The following is a 24824-nucleotide window of genomic DNA, read 5'->3' as shown; positions in this document are numbered from 1 at the left end:
CGCTCAGCACGCTAGGCACAGCTAACAACATTACGAGCTGGCTAGTAAGCGACGTCACTGATAACGACCACCGCTTACTCAGCTACGCCGTAGACGTAACTAATAACAGGCCTCATGAATGCAAACGCTTCAACACCAGCAAAGCGAACTGGGACCGCTTCTCCCATGAACTAGCAATAAGCGTACCGACTGTCCAGATAGAGTCTAGCGTTGATGTACACGCGGCAACGCTAACGGGCGCTGTAGTCACCGCTGCCAAAAAAGCTATCCCGACAACGGCCGGTAGACGGTGGAATATTAAGAGACAACCCTGGTGGTCGGACAGGCTCACCTCGATGAGGAGATCGTTGAACCTGGCAAAGAGACAAGGGCTAAGGCTAAACGACAGGCAAGCGTACAACCGTCTTAGAAACGACTATCTTCGGGAGATACGAAGCTCGAAAATGGCAGCCTGGAGAAATATGTCAGACGACATAAACGCGAACACTTGGGGAAAAGCGTTTAAATATGCCAAAAACGGTCCCCGGACAGTAAGCGTTACCAGCTCATTGACCAGAGCTGACGGATCGCACACAGTAACAATAGACGAGACAATGGAAGTATTCCTGGAGACCTTCGCTCCTGCGGACCCTGACCGGGAAGAGCCCCTACGACATGGCCCGCTGGAACAGCATGTTCCTATCTTCGAGCTCGAAGTAAAAAACGCGATATGGCGCACGAAACCCTCCAAAGCTCCTGGATTGGATGGAATAACTGCTGGGATGCTTAGGAAAGCATGGCCAATTATAAGAGACCCCTTCACCCACCTAATGAACAGGTGCCTGGATGAAGCTAAATTCCCGGAATGTTGGAAGATGTCCAGACTGGTCATAATTTCGAAGCCTGGAAAAAAGGACAAGTCCAGTCCAAAGTCGTATAGGCCGATCAGCCTCTTGCCAACTATGGGCAAGGTATTGGAATCATTGATAATAAGCAGGCTAGAGACTGAGACCTCGCTTAATACGATTGGCAACCAGCATGGATTTGTAAAGGGTCGTTCCACGATTACAGCGTTGAACTCTTTGTATAGCTGGGCAAACGAGTCACACTGCAGGCATGTGTTTGGCGTCTTTCTAGATATCACCGGGGCGTTTGACAACGTCAAGTGGTCTCCGATTCTAGAAAGACTCCATGCCCTAGGCGCATCGACCAGGAGTGTCAAGATGATTAAAAGCTACCTTACTAACAGGCACGCCAAGTTAGAAATGGAGCACATAACCAAAGTCAAAAAGCTGACGAGAGGGTGTCCCCAAGGGTCGCAACTGGGACCGACCCTGTGGAAGGTTGCCATGTCGGACATTGGGCCACCACCCGACCAGAACACTCAGCATGTCGTAACATACGCGGACGACATAGCTATCCTCACAGGCGCCGCTAGACCTCCGACAGCTTTCAGGAGAATGACCGAGTACCTCGATGCCATGAAGGCCTGGGCAGTAAAATACTCACTCGAGTTTTCAGCAACAAAGACACAACTCATGTCTATAAAAGGTGGTCTAAAACCAACATACCACATTACGTTTGGCACAGACCAAGAAGCTGCCGTAATCGAGTCGACGAGAACAGTAAAGTACCTGGGCATACTCCTTGACCCAAGACAAGCATATGTCGACCACATCTTTGATCTTGAGCACAAATCCAAAAACCTTTACAAGAGGCTCAGAGGCATGACCTCAGCAAATTGGGGCATGAGCCGAAGGACGGCCAGGATTATATATGAGGGCGTCTTCCTGCCCAGAATTACGTACGCTGCGGAAGTCTGGTGGGAAGGCGTCACTCTCGAAAAATGCAAAAAGAAGCTGGGCTCGATGCAACGGGACCCACTCAGAGCAATTACAGGAGCGTACAATACTGCCTCAACAAACTGCCTTGCGGTGGTAGCAGGCGAACTGCCGCTAGATCTAAAGATTATCGAGCACGTATACAAAAGAAGAGCGAAACTTGGGCTCATTACCCACGATACACTCATGGAAAAACAAAGCGAACTGCTGGAAAAATGGCAAGTAAGATACATGTCCGTGGATAAAGGCGAATGGACAAAACGGATGATCCCGTCGGTCGCTGTGAGGTACCAACTCCCAATGGAGATGGACTACTACACCACGCAGATGCTAACGGGACATGGCGACTTCCGGGGTAAACTCCACAGTTTTAAATTGGTCGACTCTCCAACATGCGAGTGCGCCCTCGGGGGTTCGGAGACAGTAGCCCATGTGCTCTTGAGGTGCAGGCGCACGGAAGAGCAAAGGAACGTACTCAAAGACGCACTGGCGAGGGATGGCGAAGTATGGCCCCCCGAAGACGGAGTCTTCCTCCGATCACGTAGACTATACGAAGCACTTAGAAAATTCGCAAAGAACAGCCTTAAAGACAGAACAGATAGATGACAGCGGACCAACTGCAGCACCGGAGTGCAGCCACCACGATCGTGAGGCATCACCATCAGTGGTAGGCTAAAGACATGGGGTGCTCCGAATGTGCAAAGGACGGAGAAAGCGGCAGAAACGGGGAGCACGCTCATGTGCGCTCCGGTAGGGCCTAGCACATGCGTCAGGGACGCGAGGTACGGCCCTGTTGCTGGGGCCGTTCAGAATTCAGCATCAGTATTCCCTGCTTGTCGTAAGAGGCGACTAAAAGGGAACTGGCCAGACGGGGCCGGCGTCTGGGACGCGGACACACCGAAACCCTCGGGGACTAGGGTGTTGGGGGTTCTGACTGCGACCCCGTGAAGAGCGAGTCGATCACCCCGGTGATGCCTCGGGGAGGCGTGGTATAGGCTACCGAGCCTCTAACTCGGGGGTCACGGCCACCGTGCCGGCGGCGACCGCCGCTGGTGAGGGCCAACCATGAGCCCGTGATACACGATCATTAATCTTGGCAGGATCACAGCTGAGGCCTCAAGCCAACGAAGCTCGGCCCGAACATCCCACCATTGATGTGCTTTCCTAACGGGAGCGAGAATGGTACTTCGGGATGTGGGGGAGCCCCGCGGCGCCGAGCAATCGACGCCGCGCCCTCACACGGCGGTCGCGCACCGACCTCGGCCGTGGCGCGGTCGACGGCGGATTGGTTTCGGAGTGGCTGTTAGCGGGAGCTAACTATGTGGTTAAAAGACCAAGCTCGGTCTAGGGGAAGGCTGCCGAGTGAGCATCTCCTTAGCGCCCACCCAGCCTACCGGTGGGGCTATATGCACCGGAGGTTGCCCGTGACCAAAAACGGGAAGCAATGAGGATAGCTTGCGACCCGACCAGGGTGGCGAAGGGCACGTGCACGCCTTAGCCGACGGTACGGGCGCACTCTCTCCCGACTCCGGTGGGAACGGGTGTGCGCCCGGTGCTCGTGGTCCACAGACGACGCGCGGCCGACGTATTGCGTGGGTAAAACCACCTTGCGCCGTCCGTGAACCTCCGCGGCTCTCGACTAGCGCACAGCGCTAATGTGAGGTCCGCGGTTGTAGCCGCAAGGCACCAAAACCCGGGAGTCTTCGTGTTCAGAATGGCGAATTTACTGCCCGAGTGCGTGAATGTGTAACTGTGACACGGTGTCGGTGTGACTAGTACACATTGGCAATGCGGTGTACGGCGGTGGTAGCGCTGCAGCGGGGGGACCGCGGGACAAACGGCCGTTAGAAGGTTTTCGGGGTTTTCCCCGAAAAAAGCTAATCAACAACAACAAATTTATATATATTATATTTTATATCACAAATCATAATTATAATAACTTTGAATTTGTGGCGATGATTGGCTGTCTTTGTCTAACACACGCGCAACATAAGAATTTAGACGTGTTTTTTGTCAAACGTACCGATTTATACAGTAAAGCGATAAGAATTCTGAAAATAGATTTGAATTTGTCATCGAGTCTACTTAAGATCGGCTAGTTCACTTTTCCCAATTTTACGCCCCAACTCTTATAAATTTGGTTTCAATATTTGAAAATATTAGGAATTTTCAAACGCTAATCATTCGCAATTAAAATCAGAAACCTTAAAATGTGGACTGACCAATATAATATAATATATTATAATATTATATTATACAATTGGCTAACTTATTGCCTAATGGTTACTATTGGCTACTTACGAAAATAATACTAAATATATTGACTCATAAAGAAGACAAAATACCTACCTACAAGGCTACAAATTATATAACACTAGCTGCTGTCGGAAACTCGCTGTCCTGAAACTCGGGGGATAGGTGAGACTCGCTGAAGTGGGCGGTGGAGGCTAGTGACGACAATGTCGTCGTAGTTTTACATATAAAAATTGTTCCTGTTTAAAAACAAAAATTTGAGGAGGTGATAAGGATTTCTGATAATGCTTGGCGAACTCGTTACGAAGGCGGGAATGTTTGAATTTCGAGTTTGAGTGTCTAGATATATTCTCACATCACCTATGGCCTATGCAAATCGGCCATTGAATAATACGGCCTCCCGTCGCATGTCCGATGCTTTTTCGTATGTAAAAAATCGTCAATTTGAAATCAATGTTTCAGTGTCTAGCAAGTTAATCTCCTCAAGTGAATATCGATTAACATATGTGCAGCAGCTTGTCAGGTAGGCAATCCACCTGCGGTGGATTGCAGACCCTCTGTTCCGCGGCAATACATAAAATTCGGCTACTTTGGTAGTATAAACCTATTCTGTACACGCATAATATATTATTATAAACATTTTAGAGCACACATGATTGTATTCGCCATGATAAACCCTAAGCAAATTTTATCATACACAGAGAAGTAACGTAAACCATACACACACACACACATATATATATATTATATACCAGCCATTGAATTATACGGCCTCTCGTCGCATGTCCGATGCTTTTTCGTATGTAAAAAATCTTCAATTTGAAATCCATGTTTTGGTGTCTAGCAAGTTAATCTCCCCAAGTGAATATCGATTAACATATGTGCAGCAGCTTATCAGGTAGGCAATCCACCTGCGGTGGATTGCAGACCCTCTGTTCCACGGCAATAAATAAAACTGCGCTACTTTGGTAGTAGATATATATCTATTTTGTTCACGAAAAATATATGAATAACAAAACGCATATAAACGTATTTAATCTGATAAACCAATAGCATTTGATCATATAGACAGTCAATTTTATAAATAACACGCAATTCGCAATAGAAATTCACGATGAATAATAATAAAGTATTAAGTGAATTAAGAAATTAATGAATATCACAAATAAAATGGTGTGCATGCCGTGTAGAAATTCTTATGATTAACCGAGTATGGTTTAGTCACAAATTAGTAATAAGTATTAATAATACAATGATGATTTATTTTATTGTGTTTCTGTTACATTTGCATTGATGAAATGAGTAATATAAAAGATATTCCTTTTATATATGTGTTTTTCTTCAAGGTGTTCCTATATAGTAAATTTTTTTTATATACCTATATAATCAAACCTACTTATATTACAATTATATATGTCATCATAAGTTTGAACAAATTACTGCTGGAAGTTGTGTAGCCTATAGGTTATTGAATAATACTGAAGACAACATATTGTATGTTTTAAGGAATTGGAATTTATTTAGTGTAACCAATGGCTTATTTTATATTATATACTACTATATACTATTTTGTATACTATACAGTATACACACACATAGCTTAATTAAATGGTTTTTTTTTTCTTGAAAACGGTTTATTATGGAAGACGGATCGTAAATGGTTAGGTACCCATCAATTTTCATTTGTCGTCGTTGTGGGATATCCAAATACCTAAAGGCATAAAGCTCTAATTGGTGTTCAGTGATGGTGGAGCAACCTTCACTAAAAAAAGAACTAAGTAATAATATAACAAAAAATAATTAAATAAAATTCGAAAAAAATGCAAAAGATCTCAGGTGGCTATGTTATTTAAATGAGCCACCGCAATAACTTAGCTAGTCCTACAACTAACAATTTTATTATTATTAATTAATTAATAAATAATACGATGTACGCGTAGATATAAGATGCGAAGTGATTAACGGTACTAAGCGATATCCAGAGACCACAGTATTTTCAAAAACACTTTTATCGATATCATTGATATCAATAAATAGATCACGCGTAGTTATTAAATATAACAGACTAAAAACACGGACTACCTAGTATTCAAGTATTTATTGTAGGTATAATATGCAACAGTAATTCGAGTGACAAATTATGATCATTAGAACATTGGAAAATTATGAAAAAAAAAAAAAAAACGAAAAAAACATTAGGACATCGGTAAATTAAAAAAAATACAAAAAAAAGATCAAACGAATTAAATCAAATTATTAATTGTTATCATTAGAACTCCTTCTTTCCTTAAGCGGTCGGAGAAAAATCTGTCAAATTTATTATTCTACGCCGCCGGGATCGAACCCTATACCCTAACATCTAATGCCTAACGCCTAACCTACTGGGACATCCTACCGAGATACTGGATTGTGGAAAAACTTTAGCATTTAAACCGTTTTAATTTAGCGGCGATTAATACTAAAAACGTTTAAACGTGTGAATTATGTGTCAGTTAACCTTATAATATAGTAGGTATGTTTGTTTTTAATCGATGTGTTTATACTATTTCGGTATAGTATATCCATCTATGATTCTGTTCATATTGTACTAAGTTATGTTTCTATTCACTGTTTAGTCATAACATTTAGTTAACCTACCATTATTTTATTGCATATTGTAACTAACAAAATTAATCAAGAAGTCATGTGAATACACAGCAATTTCTTTTTTGTTAGGTATAAAATAAAATCAAAACATATTGTAATATATACAAAATCATTGTGTATATTTTAAAAATACATATACACGGCTAAATAATTAAGTTCTAGGTAAATGTTAAATAATTTACAATTAGTCGTTACTTCTAAATGTAGTGTAATATCAATATATTATTTTTTATTTATTTTGATAGTCTATGTTTGAATAATTTTTATTAAAATCAAACTATTGAAGTCCGTTTAACTAAATTTGCTTATTAATTTATTCTAATTCTAATGATTTCTACACAATTTATCAAAATAAGGGAGTTTAACATAATATGCATGTATGTATACTATTTAATAAAAATAACATTTCATTTTGTCAACAAACTGTTTTGTGACTATACTATTATATTACATTGATGTACATTTGTAGGCTTGGTTAAATAATTAACCTAACCAATATAGATTACCTACTTATAGAATCTACCTTGCCCATCATTAGCATAATTTAATACTGTATCCATTTCAGTACATACAGACTTTCATAACTAACACCGTCAATGAACTAAAGTGTTATTTAAATCTATCAAATATTTAAAAACAATAGGCTTTTCACAGTAGCTAACTTACCTATAAACAGTAATATTTAATAACACACTGACAATAATAGAGCCGGCGATGAACCAAAGCGTTAATATAATTACCAAAATATGCTTTTTCTGGTAAATTTGGGTAGGTATTTGATTATCACAAATGTATAGACTACTCATAGAACCTAAATTATTTATCAACAATAATATTTAATGTTTTATCCGTCCCATGAATGACATTCATACAGCCGTTAATAAATAAAACTGTCCATATTATTACTACTGGTGTAATTTAGTAACTATTTAATTACCACAAATGAATAAAAACTACATTGCCTATAAGTAATGATATTTAATAATGCATCCGTAGCAGTACATACTCACTTTTACTAAATTATTAACATTACCACCAAAATATTCTTTTCATGGTATAACCGAGTAGTTATTTAATCAATTTAATCATAAAAACCCTAAAGAGATTACATATACACAGATACTACGGTTGTCGATTAACCACCGTCGTAGACTACTCATTACACCTATCGACAGCAATTAATATTAAACACCTTATCCGTAGCATCATATGATTACGTTCTTTGAGCCGTCGACGAACAAAAGTGTAAATAATCCCACAAACAATATTACATGTAGTCGCACCTTTTATGTGCTGTGTTAAATATTTGGCTACTAACCGAGTAGCCGTTTTTGTAATAATTTATAAAAAGCAGGAACACTCAAACACCGTGGACATGAGCTTAAAATAAGGATTTCGAACAGGCAAAAGACAGAATTAAACGTATTTAAAACAATATTTATTGAATCAAACAAAAACAGTATAATATTTATTATTATCAGTACAATAGGTAGGTACCGCACGTCTACGGGTTCGAAAATGAGTATACTACGCGAAAAAAGAGCAGTCGGCGGTCTTAAAGACGAAAAAAAAAAACGATAAAAACGAAAGTCGGCCGCGTTTTCGATTTTAAAAGAAACGCGCTTGAATTAAACGTAAAAAAAAGGCGACGGAAAAGGGCGTAAAAGCAGAAAAATCGAGTAAAAAGTCGAAAAAAAATAAGCGTAAAACGTTTCGAAAAATCTAAAACACGATATCTGTGACTGATGAGTGATACGATAACCAAAAAATCGTGATAGCTCGGCCGCCGCCGCGAGGAAGTAACGCGATTGGCCGGTCTTAAGAAACCCATGGAAGAAAAACGTAATTCTTCCATGGGTTGCTTAGAGCGATATATATAGGGATTCACGTTTTATTATATCTCAACAAAAACACTACGTCAACTCCGTGTAAAAAAACGCTAAGTAAAAAAAAAAAAATATATAAATGCAATAAAATGTGTGATATAAGGTGGAATCTAAGTAAATAGTTTAATGAATAAAATGTATGTATAAATAATTAATTCAAATTTAATAAAAATTGGTTATTTATATTAATTTATAATATGAATTATTTTAACTCAAATTGATCCAATTTTGGTTTACTTAGCCGGAAACAATTTATTTATTGTAATGGTGCTTTCATTATTTATTACATAAACTATTAGTACTTGGCTATACATTTTTTAGACTGAATCTTCCGGCCAAGTAAACCAAAATTGGATCAATTTGAGTTAAAATAATTCATATTATAAATTAATATAAATAACCAATTTTTATTAAATTTGAATTAATTATTTATACATACATTTTATTCATTAAACTATTTACTTAGATTCCACCTTATATCACACATTTTATTGCATTTATATATTTTTTTTTTTTTACTTAGCGTTTTTTTACACGGAGTTGACGTAGTGTTTTTGTTGAGATATCATTAGTTTTTATTAGGGTCAAGATATTTTTTATTTTTTTTTCATTATTATGATGCAATGTCTTATTTATAATTTTTTTAAGATGTTTAAACATATCGTTCTGTACAAAAGTACATTTTGTTTCCTATACTTCAGCACCCATTTTAATACTCTATCTGCAGTACACCTACCTTGAACCAGAGGCATTTTTAATTTACCAATTGATCTATTGGTACATTTTTCAATATTTAATAAAATGGAAATAACTGTTTGGATTTTGGATTCTTTCTTTTTAGTGGTATTTCATGTACCGTGTTAATACTGCACTGTTTAATAGTAGTACTATTATAACTTTCAACTACGATTTTAGATTGAGTAGACTCCTGATATTTTTTTTCCTCATATCTCGCGCCTTTTGGAGTTAAGTTACCATTTTTAATGTAGACACAATTCGACACAAATATGAAGACAGTCACAATAAAGTATTATAAATTATAATAAAGACTGTTATAATAATAATTATTATTATAACGACTATATATTATTTAACAATAAAATGCTCAATGGAAAATGATAGATAGTCGATACGGTTAGGTTTGGTGATACCACGTGCATCGATTGATATCTCATTCTAACTATTTGGTTCATTTATTAGACCTACAGCCTTTAATAAAGAATACCAAAATATTAACACGTATTAAATGGGAATGTTTAGGTTTCTGTATATATACACGGTCGAGTGCTTCGCCTTCCTTTTTTTTTTACTTAGCTCGAGACACTACCGTGTCGCTGGATAAGATTTTATACTATAGGTATACTAAACTACTAAAGTTAAAAAACACAAAGTAAAATGGAATGTTTTAAAATCAATCAATGTAAGGAAATTACAATAGGTATTAGGTACATAAAAATTAGGTCGCATATACAAGTATACAACTATATAAAATACAATTGCCTATATATAGGATTAGATAGATTATAATCTATATCAAAATAATAAAATATGTATGTGACATGTACCGAATGTACCGTAATTCCATAATATGTTTACCAACACAAAATTGTTTTGAGATAAATAAGGTTTAAGTCTTAACTCTATTCATATCCGTCATTACGCACCTTCTTGAAAAAAAATAATAACAGCTTTGCAGTTTTGCATCTATGACTGAATACGCTTGCGCTAGTATATTTATTTTATTTGCGCAAAATGTAAATAATATACGGACAATATTATATTAAGCGATATTTAGCTTAGAAATACCTACACCCATACGGCATACACGATTATGATACAAACAAAATTCAGACATTTTAACATAGCATGAATTATTATAATTTATATTATTATATATATTATATTATATTATTATTTTATTATAATAATATAATATTTTTATTTTTCGGAGTGAGTGTTTAGTTCTATTAGTCTGTCCTGGAAATGTGTTAAATTTAATTATGACATTCAATATATTTTATTATACAATAATATTATAATAATCCAACTGCAGGCAACTTATATACGGTCTACGAGAGAGTAACTATACGACCACGTGCATAATAACATACCTAATATAATATATTATATTTTATTCAGTTTCCTCTACCCCCTTTTTTTTATTTATGTATTTGTTGGCCGGGACCGTTTCTTCACCTTAACGTTTTGGTTTAGGCCCTTCTAAAACGTACTCCTTTTCGTATTAGTAGATGGTATGTAGCTCATTGTTTATTAATGTAAATCATCGATAGCCCGATAGGTATAAATATAAATAAAGAATAAAATATACATCAAATATTAAAACCAATATAATAATAGGCGGCCTATTGACCGGCCAATTCACTATTCACTCTAATATAGTAATATTTATAATAATATATATTTGAGCTAAAAACACTAAATTGGAACAGCTGAACGTAAATTTTGATTTATGTATTAATAAAATATATATAATTATATTATGTATATCCACTACAATAACATTTTATTTTTATAACATAAAATAAATAATAATATATATTATATTGATATGTTTGAATTATAAAATTAAAAACTTTTTGTAAACATATATTGTGGTTTGAACTTTTTTTTGATATCTTACAATGAATGTATAAAATATTAACAAATAACAACTATATAATATGATGCGAAATCCACAAATTACAATAAATATCAATGACTAATGGATATCCGAAAAATCCACTGTGGCTTATCAATTTATCATCTACCTCTTGCCAGTTACTTTCTATGAATACCTACACATAATAGATATGGATGATATTATCATCTACTTATATAATGTCACAAATTTACATAAAATTGATATATTGGAGATGTATATATATATATATATAATATAAATATAATTATATATTATATCCAACGGATGAGTTGTGTTAGTGGGTATTATTATTATATGATATGGTAATATAATATTAGCTAGTACATATTATATTATAGACTTAGATTAGTATAATATTACGTCATATATAGCTAGGGTGTCTCAAAAAGAACGCCGGATTTATATCTGCTATACATTAAATTCATTTTTCTTAAAAAAATATTACAAATATATCATTCTCTTCGGGATAAATTGAGGTTTAACAGTGAAAAACAACATCGGGCATATGAACCCCCTACTAGCCCTACAGGTGATTATTCTTTCCATAAAATTTACCATCACTCGATCACACATTGCCCCCCATCAAGTTCATTGAGGACACGACTAATTTCTTGCTTAAGTTCCAAGACGTTTCGGACTTTGTTCTGGTAAACTCGTGACTATTAGTGTATCCCCATAACTCATAAAAAAAAATCACACGGCGTCAAGTCGCAAGATGGCGACCTTTTCAAATCTGGCGTTCTTTTTGAGACACCCTTTATATATATTATATAAATATTAAATATATAGTATAATATATAGTATTTGTGATCCCACAAATAGATTGTACATCATTATATTATACCATTTACGAGAAATAAATGATAGAGTCTAAACTAACACTTTAAACTAACTATAATAACATTATCCTGAGCTGAAAAAAGTAATAATAATAATACGTTAAACTTCAAATCTAATAATCTTAATTTTTTGTTTATAACATTAAATTTCTAATATTACATTAAGATTAGGTAGTCAACTTAATATAACGTTATTTTAAAATATTCTTTAAATGTTTTTCATAAATTTAAACATAATATTGTAAATATAACCAATTTTAAACATAAAAAGAATATTTTCAAAAAAATATTATATTAAGTTGATTACATAATCGTATTATAATATTATTGTGGAATTATAAATATAATATTATTAAAAAAACATTGAGAGCACATTTTTTTTTATAACATTACATTTTTATTTCTACAATAATATTATAATAACATTAGGTAATCAAATTAATATAACGTTATTTTGAAAATATTCTTTAAATGTTTTTTTATAATTATAGTTATAATATTGTAAATATAACCAATTCAAAACATACAAAGAATATTTTCAAAATAATATTATTTGAAGTTGATTACCTAATCTTATTATAATATTATTCTGGGATTAGAAATTTAATATTATAAAAAAAACATTAAGAGCATATTTAAGAAATATTTAAATTTAAATGTTACTTTTATAAGATCAGAATAATGTTTTAATAATGTTAAAAATATAATATTTATTATTTAATCATGTTTTAAAGTTATTATAATATTGATGTTAAAGAATTGCTGTCTACTATTATTAGTAAAGAAAAAATCTGATGCGTCGGGAAAAGAAAAATTTAGAATAGTTATAGATTTTAGAGCACTCAATGATGTAACTATAAATGAATTTCACCCTTTACCAAATATTACGGAAATATTAGATCAATTAGGACAGTGCCAACTCTTTTCCATTGTTGATTTAAAGAGTGGGTACCACCAAATTTCGTTATCTAAAGATTCTAGGGAACTTACAGCTTTTTCGACAAGTCAAGGACACTATCATTATAAACGTATGAGTATGGGACTTGCGTCCGCACCAAGTACATTTGCTAAGGCTATGGCTAATGTGATGGCAGGTTTAATAGGTATAAAATGTCTCGTATATTTAGATGATATAATTATATATGGAAAAAATTTGAATGATCACAATAAAAAATTAATCGATGTATTCGAACGATTACGTATTCATAATTTAAAAATAGAACCAGATAAATGCGAATTTCTTAAAAAGGAATGTTTATTTTTAGGTCATATAATTTCAGAACATGGAATTAAACCAGATCCAAATAAAATTACTTCAGTTATGAATTTTCCGACACCGAAAAATGTTAAACAAATTAAAAGCTTTTTAGGACTTAGCGGTTACTACCGAAAATTTATAAATAATTATAGTTCTATAGCTAATCCAATGACAAATCTTTTAAAGAAGGACGTAAAATTTAATTGGGATGATAAATGCCAACAAGCTTTTGATAAATTAAAAACAATACTTTGTTCAGAACCAATTTTGCAATACCCAGATTTTACAAAAGAATTCATACTTACAACCGATGCTAGTGGTAAAGCACTAGGGGCAATTTTATCACAAGGCAAAATAGGGAGTGACTTACCAATTTCTTATGCATCACGAACATTAAACAAATCGGAATTAAATTATTCAACGACAGAGCTAGAATGTTTAGCAATAATATTCGGAGTAAAACAATTTAGACCTTATCTATATGGCAGAAAATTTATAATATTTACTGATCATAGACCATTATCATGGTTATTTAATTTAAAAGATCCATTGTCCAAATTAGCGAGATGGCGTATTGAACTTGAACAATATAATTATGAAATTAGATATAAACCGGGAGTACAAAATTCGAACGTAGACGCATTAAGCAGAATGTATAATATTAACGAAATTAAAGAAGAAAGTTACGCAACATTTTTAGAAAAATTCGAAACAATAATGATAACAAATAAAAACGTAAAAGAAGTACACGGTGAATTATTAGAATCGCCAAGCGAGTATCATATAGTATCAGAGATAGAAAAATATTATAATTTTATATCAGGAATTAATTACGAACTAAAGAAAAAATTTGGGAAAGATAAAATATTAACAGCAAATAAAGACTTAGGCGATGTCGTAAAGTTTAAACATGAAGATAGGTATATAATATTTTTAATAACAAAAACTAAAGAAAAACAATTGACAACATATGAAAATATGCATTTAGCATTGTTAAATTTAAAATATTTTTGTCAGAAACATAATTTAAGTATTTTAGCTATGAACCAACTAGGACGAAAAGATGGATTAGAATGGGCTAAAGTGAGATCGATGATTCGATATGTATTTCGTAATACAAATATAGAAATAATAATTTGTTCTAAATTAGAATATACTAAAGAAGAAAAATTAATAATTTTTAAACAATTTCATGATTCTAAATTAGGGGGGCACGGTGGAATACACAGAACATTAAAAAAGATAAAAAGACAATTTAATTGGCCAAATTTAAAGGAAGAAGTAAAAGAATATATAAAAAATTGTCCTTCGTGTCAAACGAACAAAAATACAAATAAACACCATAGGAGTCCGATGGTCATTACTACTACAAGTACTAAACCATTTGAAAAAATATTTTTAGATATTGTAGGACCTTTATTAACCACTGAAACAGGAAATACGTATATTTTAACAATGATGGACGATTTATCGAAATATTCGTTAGCAATACCTCTTGAAAATCATACAGCAAATAATGTAGCGAGAGCTTTCGTAGAAGGATTTGTTTGTGTCCACGGTCTTCCAGAGACAATTTTGACAGATCAGGGTACAGATTTTCTTAGTAAAATTTTCGCGGAAGTATGCAAATTATTAAAAATAAATAAAATAAATTCGAGTCCTTACCATCCACAAACAAACGGTAGTTTAGAACGATCACATAGGACACTAGCCGAATATCTAAGACATTACGTAGATAAAGATTTAAAAAACTTGGATAAATTATTACCATACGCATTGTTTGTATATAACACAACGGAACACACGGCGACAAATTATCAGCCATATGCGTTAGTATACGGGAGAGAAATCGATATACCAGTTAAATTAAAGTGTAATCCGGAACCTAGATATAATTATGACGACTATATTTACGATTTAAAATACAAAATGCAATTGTCACACCAAGTTGCTAGGTAAAGATTAATTAATAGGAAAATAAAATCGAAAAAACAATACGATAAAAAAGAGCATAACGAAAATTATAACGTAAAAGATTTAATATTGCTTAAAGATAATACACAAAAAAATAAATTAAGTCCTTTATGGAAGGGACCATATGAAGTTTTAGACGTGTTAGACACGGAAAATATAATTATTTTACGAAACAGAAAACAAGTGACGGTACACAAAAATGATGTAAAGAAATATTACGATAATAATGAGCAAATATAAATATATAAATTTAAAATAAATATAATTAAGTTAAATTGACATAAAAAAAAAAAAATTATTATTTTAATTGTAGGAATAGGAACAAAAGATTCGTGATAGAATTGGAAAAACGAATTATACTTGGGGAACACGATACCAGTACTGTGGGAAAGAATCAAATACCTAAATGTTTATTAGAACACATAAAAAGGGCAAATTTTATGCTAAACGAAGTTTTCTCGGAAGAAGAATTAGAAATAATTATACGAAACATAACGAGATTTATGTATGACATGACACAAAATCACGGACATATAAACAGATATCGTTGCAGGGATTTAATAAGTTACATAGGCCATGTACCAAAACCAGAGGATTTGTTGTATTATTTAGATAAAGTTAACTTGTAAAAAAAAAAAAATAAAAAAAAAAAAAAAAATACTAATTTAGAAATAAGAGTAATTATAAGATATAAATAAGTATAATAAGTTAAATTGATAATATTATAGATTAATGATCATATGGGCAGTCAAAGGACAACAAACAGCGATTGGAGACTATGTGGTGGGAACAACAATTTCGTATAGTTATGAGGACAATGTAAAAATTAAAAATGTATCGGGTGAATTTGACGACGAATTCGAATTACCTTTAGCAAAACCATGTAACATAGCTTTAGTACGAATCAAATGTATAATGATAAGAGATCCACCACTATTTGACATTGAATTAGTAGAAGTACCATTAACATATTATTTACAAAAAGAATGTACAATGTACATAAAAAGTGTAGATGGAACGGAATACGAACCTATAAAAATACCAGTAACATACAATTTCCTAAAATTTAAATTAATAAACAATTATACAAATTATATAATATCTAAACCAGAAAATTATATACTAAAAAATCAAAATGTAACCATAACTACAAATAAAGAGGAAATAAATATAAAAACATTAAGTAGCAATAGTACCAACATTGATAAAATATTAACTACAAATAACATAGCTAAAATAACAACTATGATGTATAATTCAAGTTTAACGATACCACAAGTAACGGAACAAACTACGTTTAAGAATGATTTAACAACAAATACGGAATTATATGAACTAGGTTATACAGAATCCACCAATAATAATAACGAAAATATCACAGAACAGAAATATATAATACAATTAAAAAATTTAAAAAAGGATGTAAAAAATACAGATAATATCAAAATGGGAAATAATAAAATATTTAGTTACATAATGTATGTTATTTCAGGTACGTTCCTGATAACAATAATGTTAATAATAATGATACTACATAATAGATATAAATGCGTAGATAGAAACAGATATAGGTACGCGATGCAACAATTGATGGAAATACCAGAAATTGAAGTAACGGAAATTTAAAAAGAAAAATAATAATAATATTAGAATAAGTGAATGAAATAAATTCCACATGGGATGTTTCTTTAGAATTAGAAATAGACAGGATAGTATTAGACGCAATAGGAATAGAAATAACTAAAATAGTAAAAATAATTATAAAGTATAATAATCTAAACGTGTAATAGTCATTAAATTAGGGGTAAATAATAGAATAATAAAAAGTGAAAAAAATAATTGTATGTAAAAAACGTGATTAACTAATTGCATATCTGTGTCAACAGAGAAAAGAAAAAGAAGCCGGTGGGTGTTGCGACTATATTCTATTGGAACGAGCAACCACCGACACTAAAAGGAGATGAGACGATAGAGCAATTAGTTATTTACGAAAAAATGGCGAATTCAGCACTTAAAAGTTTCAATGAGACTAGAGAGAGGGCATGGATTTGGCCAAATGGTGATAAATGGATAAAATTTTCTTTTGAATGTAATAGTAAAATATCTTATTTAAGGCAACCAGAACCAAGAGGAGAATACATGGGGTATTTTATATAGATTTATATAATTAATATATGAATATATTATTTTAGGTTTCTTTTATTAACAACCATTCAAGGACAACTACCGTACACAGTGGAGGAATTTAAAAATCAAACACTAATGTACTGCGAAAACAGTGGATCAATAAGGGTAACGGGGGCGTCATGGGAAATTATTACATATGTACCTTTGAAAAATTATGATGATAGACATGATAAGTTGTACAGTGAAATTTATATTATGAATAACCACTGTAAGGAAAAACTAACAGGATACGAAATATGCTCTAGGTTTGATAATATATTAAAAACAATGTTTCAAGAAATATCGGTTCAACGAGAACAAATGTATGAATCAATCGGTAGATATATAACAACAAATAAAGGGGAAACAACAACGAGCCCATATAGGAAAAAACGAGGATTGATAAATATAGTGGGGGCTGGAATGAAAACACTATTTGGAGTATGTGATAACGATTGTGCGAATGAGGCAACACAAGAAATAGAGAAAATAGAAAAGACAAATGAAAGAATGATACATATATTAAAAAACCAAACAACGGTAGTGAGATCAGCGATAACAGGTATAAGTGGTGCTTCAATTGAAATTAATAAATTATACAAAGAGTTGAGTGAAAAAGAAAGTACATTACACGCAAAAATCGGAGAATTAGTAAATGTTACACATACGTTAGAAACACTAATATTATCTGATAGAATACATAGTATTTTTACAGCATTATTAACTCAGTATTCTTACGAAACAACAACAATAAGCGCGATAATTACAGCAGCTAGGACAGGAATACTGCATCCAAGTTTAATAACACCACGAGAATTATCAAAACATCTAACAGAAATCAAATTAAAACTACCTATAAATTTAAATTTGCCAATGGGCACGGACCCAAGTGAAATTTACGAACTAAGTAAAATAACAAAAATGGCAGTATTTTATAGCGGGGATAATATTGCGTTTGTAATAAAAATACCTTTAGTAACCGAATTGGAACTAACACTATACAAAATATTACCAATACCTCATCCAATAGAAATAAAAACTAACGGAATAATCGATACAAAGCATAGTGTAATTATTAAACCAGAATTTCAATATGTAGGCATTACCAAAAATCGTAAACAATACACTACGTTCACGGAAACACAGTTACTGCAATGTACCGAAACAGAACTTTTTACTATTTGTCCTGAATTTCAACCTATTCAACACGAATCAGTTAAGCAACCATGTGAAATTTCATTATTTAAAAATCCAGACACACTACCGAGTAGTTGTGAAACAGGAATAGTGATATTATCGAAAAACGTTTTTCATAAATTAAAATATGTAAATGTATGGATATACACAACGAACGGGGAAACTTTAACAATTGCTTGTCAAGGGATAAACGAACCATATATAGTTAAAATTAAAAATCAAGGGTTAATTAAATTAAACCAAAATTGTAGAGCTTATGGTGAAAACATTATTTTAAATCCTACTAGAGACATAAGATCAAAATATTATGTTAATTTCATACCACAAATAGGTGCGGGAAAGTTAACATTCGAGATACCTGATAAAATAAAAAACCTACCAGACATGAAATTTACTTATGACACAAATAAATTAGATAGCGTGCATACCATGGGTAAATCGTTAAATGAAGTAGAAGGGTTGATAGACGAAGAAATTTTAAGACAATCAGGTCACGAAGTAAATGACAATAAATATTTGTATTTAATATATATAACGATCGGATCAGTACTATTTTCTATGATGTTAATATTATTCATATATTTAACATATAAATGTAGATGGGGTAATTGGGAAACATATAGACAATCACGTTACAGAACAGATAGAGAACCAAGAAATAACAGTAAATTCTATATGGAAACACCATGTGCAGAAATAAAAGAACATACAAATGTGAGTCCACTTATGGAAAATAAAAAAGTAAAAAACGATCCACCAATGATAAAATGTTAAATATCAGTACAAGAAATAATACCTAAGTAAAAATAATAATAATAAATTTAGAATTATAAAACCAAAATATAGATTAAGTAAATAATAACTAGAATATAAGCCATTATTTTATGAAACATAATTATTAAATTTAAAATTTAAAATAACTTATATAGAGAAACTTTATTGTAACAGAAAAAAGTCACACAAGTTCGTGATAATGGACTTTGAGTTTTCAATGGTGAATAGGACAAGTATGGTGTTGATATCAGGAGCGATATCAAACAGTTTGGACAAGTGTAAGGTACGCAAACTTGAAGGGAGACCACTCCTCTTGCCACTTCATGACGAAATACAACCAATGAAAAATCATGAACTACTGTTGGCCAAGAAGGAGATAAAAAGAATATTTAAATGCAAAGAAGTACTGCAAAAAGCTTGCCTAGAACAACTAGACAAAAGTTTAAGATCAACTCTAAACAACCTAAGTCCGTCATTTATTGAAAATTATATCACAAAAGAAGACAAAACTAGTGTAGTAGTATTTTGGAACGGAAATTCGGATTTAAACGTCTTAAAAAGATTAGACATAAACAGATTCCCAGTATTAAACATAACGTGTTATGACACTAAATTCAATGGCACTTTTACCATATTATTAGAAAACTTAAATACAAAAAGGACAATCTTCGAGTACGAAATAGGTACATTCAAAAAAACAGGAAGACTATTGAATTTAGAGGAAACACACGGGATGGTTTGTAATAAAAAACATAGATTAACGTATGCTCACGATCCGAGAACTGATGTAAAATTGACAAAATGTATTTTTGATTTTATGGTAAGGAAAGTGAAATACGATAATCTAATAAGACATTTAAAAAAAAAAAAAAATAAATAAAAATACGTAAGGGTTCAATGTAAAGTAAATACACAAAAGGAAAAAATACTACTACAAAAGTTAATAAATATTAATATAAAGTTTAATTTAGATTAATTTAAAAAAATGAATTTAAATATAAATGTGGAGTTGAGTTGTCCACCAGAGAGAGGGTCGGTTCCTGATACAGCTAAGGTGGTGGGTGGGGAATAAGCGTCAGTGTTGTTTCGACGTGCGAGTGTGATGTTGGTCGTTGTTGATGTTGTTAACGTTGTTAATGTTGTTGTTAATAAAGAGTTAGTCCGCTATTAGTGTGCTGTTGATTATTAATTGTATATCTTGGTGCCCAATCCCACATTTTTGGGGGCCTGTCCGGGATTCGCTCCGATTTTTATACTTTAATAATCGCATGGTTGTGTTTTGGTACGCGATTCGAGTTTGAACCTAACCTCACATTTTTATTAAGTTTGGTTACGCAGAATATACCGCGGGTATATTGTTGATATCATAGTGTGATAACTGATAGTAGTGTTTACTAAATTGTTGTGATAATGCCGCGACCGCGAAAGAATGCGCGAGCAAGTCAAAAGCTGGAAGAAGGTGTCGATGATCGTATTGATGATCGTTTGCTAAACGGGCGTAGTGTTAGCGTTACATTCGCAGATGTACAAGATTCATTACGTCCATTCACCGGGGACGATAGTGGCAGTATTGTGAAATGGGTAGAAGATTTCGAGGATTTGGCAGATTTGTGTTCTTGGTCAGAACTGCATAAGTTTATCTATGGCAAGCGACTACTTCAGGGCACAGCCTTGATTTCATACGAGGCGAAAGTGGTTTGCGATCGTGGTCCGAGTTACGCGACAGGTTGTTAAATGAATTCCGTTGTCGGCTCAGTGCGGCCGATGTTCATCGGCAGTTATCGTCTCGTCGGAAACGTGCCGATGAAACACTGTTAAAATATTTATATAAAATGCGGGAAATAGCAGCGCACGGCAATATTGAAGACGAATCGGTCATCGACTATGTGATTTGTGGTGTCCCCGACACTTCGGCGGACAAAAACGTATTATATGGCGCGGCAACGTTGGGTGAATTCAAGAAAAAAATTGAATTGTACGAGAGGATTAAGAGCCGATCTCCAGCGGGAAGTGTACCTCGGGTGACTGCTGATGGTAAACCGAACCCGGCGATCGCATCAGGAGGTTCATCGGTGGAGGGAGTAACTAGATGTTTCAATTGTGGTGATCGTGGACACCAGTCGAGAGAGTGTCCTGACGTTAACAAGGGACCAAAATGTTTTTCATGTCGCGCTTTTGGACATAAATCGTTCGAGTGTCCAGGTAAGAGTGACGCAGTGCCAAACGTGTATCAGGTTGACTATGGCAGTAACAACGATCGCATAGTGAAGCCAGTGGTGATTTCGGGCTGCGAAGCATTGGCTCTGATTGATACGGGATGCGATATTAACATTTGTCGGCGCTCGATTGGGTTGAAATTAGTCAATGCCACCAGCAAGATGTGTCAACTACGACTAAGAGGACCGGCAGGTGCAAACTTTTTTACGCAACAGATATTGGACGCGGAGCTGTACATTGATGGTCGAACATACCCCATCACCATGTACACCGTGAGTGACGACAGCATAGGACATGATGTGATCATAGGTCGACCGTTGTTCCAGACCAGTGCCGAGCTAAGGGTGGGACCGAAGGCTGTGGAGGTGGTTGATGCTCGTGAAGTGCGACAGATGATGGCCATTGATGTTGAAGTGCCGGAGCTGGACGTAGGCGAAAAGGAGTTCTTGCCAACGATTAAAAAAATAGTCAGTAACTATGTGCCTGAAAGTCGCGTAACCGTACCTATGAAGACAGTCATTATTTTAAGCGACGAAGTTCCTGTGTATCAGCGGCCCAGGCGGTTAGCGCCGCGTGAAAAGGTTGCTGTGGATCGACAGGTGGAAGAGTGGCTGAGTGAAGGTATTATTCGACACAGCTGTTCTAATTATGCCAGCCCAGTGGTCCTGGTAGCCAAAAAAGATGGGACATTGCGATTGTGCATCGATTATCGAGCCCTTAACAAAAAAATTGTACGTGACCGTTATCCGCTGCCGCTCATCGACGAGCAGGTTGATCAGTTGCGCGATGCTGTTGTATTTTCGACATTGGATTTACGGAATGGGTTTTTTCATGTACCGATGGACGAGAACAGTATAAAATACACATCGTTTGTGACGCCCAGTGGACAATATGAGTTTCTGCGAACTCCGTTTGGACTGTGCATATCACCACCAGTCTTCCAACGGTATGTAAACTTCGTATTCCGCGACCTGATTAAGGCAAGTTACCTCTTAGCGTATATGGACGACCTTGTTGTAGTGGCGGCTAACGTGGATGAAGGTGTTGCACGTCTAGAAGCTGTAATGGGTGTCGCTGCTGAATATGGTCTTGACATTAAGTGGTCAAAGTGCCAATTTCTTAAGCGCACTATTGATTACCTCGGTTACCGTATCCAGTACAACGCTGTCAGTCCCTCCGAAGGTAAACTTTTAGCCGTGCGTCATTTCCCTATACCTAAGACTGTCAAAGCGGTGCAAAGTTTTTTAGGGCTTACCGGCTATTTTAGACGATTCATACCCGGTTACGCCCATGTGGCACGACCGCTGAGTGATCTGTTGAAACAAGATGTGGTATTCCAAGTTGGTGTTGAACAGGAAGCAGCCTTTGTAGAGCTGAAACGCCGTCTTACAGAAGCCCCTGTGTTGCGAATCTACAGTCCTGAAGCGGAGGCGACAGAGTTACATACCGATGCAAGTCAGTGGGGATTTGGGGCGGTGCTACTGCAGAAGGATAGCAATGATGGAAGGTTGCATCCAGTGTGCTACATGAGTAGAAAAACCACTGAGGCACAGCGTAACTACCATAGTTATGAATTAGAGGTACTGGCGATCGTGGAAGCGTTGAAGAAGTTTAGAGTGTATTTGCTGGGTCTACATTTCAAAATTGTAACAGATTGCGCTGCGTTTACAAAAACCTTAGAAAAAAAAGATTTAGCAACCAGAGTGGCCAGGTGGGCATTGCTGGTCTCAGAGTACGACTATACCATAGAACATAGGTCCGGATCAAGGATGCCCCATGTGGACTCTTTGAGTCGTTACCCAGTATGCATGTCCATCCAGAGAAGTGAGTTCCTGTTACGGTTGGTAGCCACACAACAGGGTGACCCGGACATTCGGACTATCATGAATGCACCAGTGGCTGGGAAACATGTAATTAAGGGTGGCATTCTACACGAAGTACGTGATGGTAATGACTTGCCGGTAATTCCCAAAAACATGCAGACTGAGGTTATTAGGAATGCCCATGACATCGGCCATTTTGGAGTTACAAAAACTGAATTGTTAGTACGGCGTGAATATTCAATTGTTGGGTTAACGAAGAAGATTGAATCTGTAATTAAAAATTGTGTCCCGTGTATCTTAATGAATAGAAAGCAAGGCAGGCAGGAAGGTTCTCTCCACCCTATTGATAAGGGAGACGCGCCGCTGATGACCTGGCACATTGACTTTTTGGGACCAATGGAAGCGACATCAAAAGGATATAAGCACCTATTTGCTGTAATAGATGGGTTCTCAAAGTTTTGCTGGCTGTTCCCTACAAAAACTACTGCAGCATCGGAAGTTATTGATCGTTTGGCAATATTGGAGGTGATATTTGGTAATCCTGAACGTATTGTGTCTGATCGTGGAACCGCGTTCACATCACATAGTTTCGAACAATATTGCAAAGACAGAAATATTAGACACATATTAATTACCACAGGCATGCCTCGTGGGAACGGACAGGTTGAACGGCTTAATGCCATTATTATTAATGTGTTGGCCAAGATGTGCATTGATCAACCAGAAAAATGGTATCGACAAGTGGGAAAAGTGCAGATGGCAATAAACGGCTCAGTGCAGAGATCTATAGGCATGACTCCATTCAAGCTGACTTTTGGTGTAGAAATGCGTCATGCTGATTTTGTGCCACTGAAGGAAGCTATAGAGAAAGAATATATCAACTGGTATGAAAGTCAACGAGAAGAGGATCGTCAGCGGGCCAAAGACCAAATTGCTAAGGCTCAAGAGGAGCAACGCAAGACCTTCAACAAGCGTAGGAAGGAATCTGAGCCACATTGTATAGGTGATTTGGTAGCTATCCGTAGGACACAGTTCCTGCCAATGTCTAAGCTTGCAAGAAAATATCTGGGACCCTATCGTATTGTCAGCAGAAGGGGCCCAAACCGTTTTGAAGTGTGGAAAGTAGGCGACGGTGAAGGACCAAACAAGACATCCACTGGTACTGACTTCATGAAGCCCTGGTGTCCAACAATCAACCATGAGGAAGAAGATGCACCCGAGGCGGATGCTGTTCAGTCTGGGGAAGATGTGGAGTTGAGTTGTCCACCAGAGAGAGGGTCGGTTCCTGATACAGCTAAGGTGGTGGGTG

The 24824-nt window shown here is 35.0% G+C and overlaps 1 pseudogene across 1 annotated transcript in view; it reads left to right on the top strand.

Annotated features, from left to right (window-relative positions):
* LOC149059276 (uncharacterized) overlaps positions 1–24824 on the top strand; it is a 282105-nt pseudogene that overhangs the window by 38657 nt on the left and 218624 nt on the right. The window contains exon 4 of the transcript XR_016190914.1: positions 19657–19685. The product of XR_016190914.1 is annotated as an uncharacterized LOC149059276 (transcript). The remainder of the gene's footprint in view (positions 1–19656; positions 19686–24824) is intronic.

Source organism: Diuraphis noxia, unplaced genomic scaffold (genome assembly GCF_037042655.1).
Source record: "Diuraphis noxia isolate RWA-SAM2 unplaced genomic scaffold, SU_Dnox_SAM2 contig0001, whole genome shotgun sequence".
NCBI classification, from domain to species: domain Eukaryota; kingdom Metazoa; phylum Arthropoda; class Insecta; order Hemiptera; family Aphididae; genus Diuraphis; species Diuraphis noxia.
The sequence above is the reverse complement of the archived record's forward strand: the minus strand, read 5'-3'. Positions and strand labels throughout refer to the sequence as shown.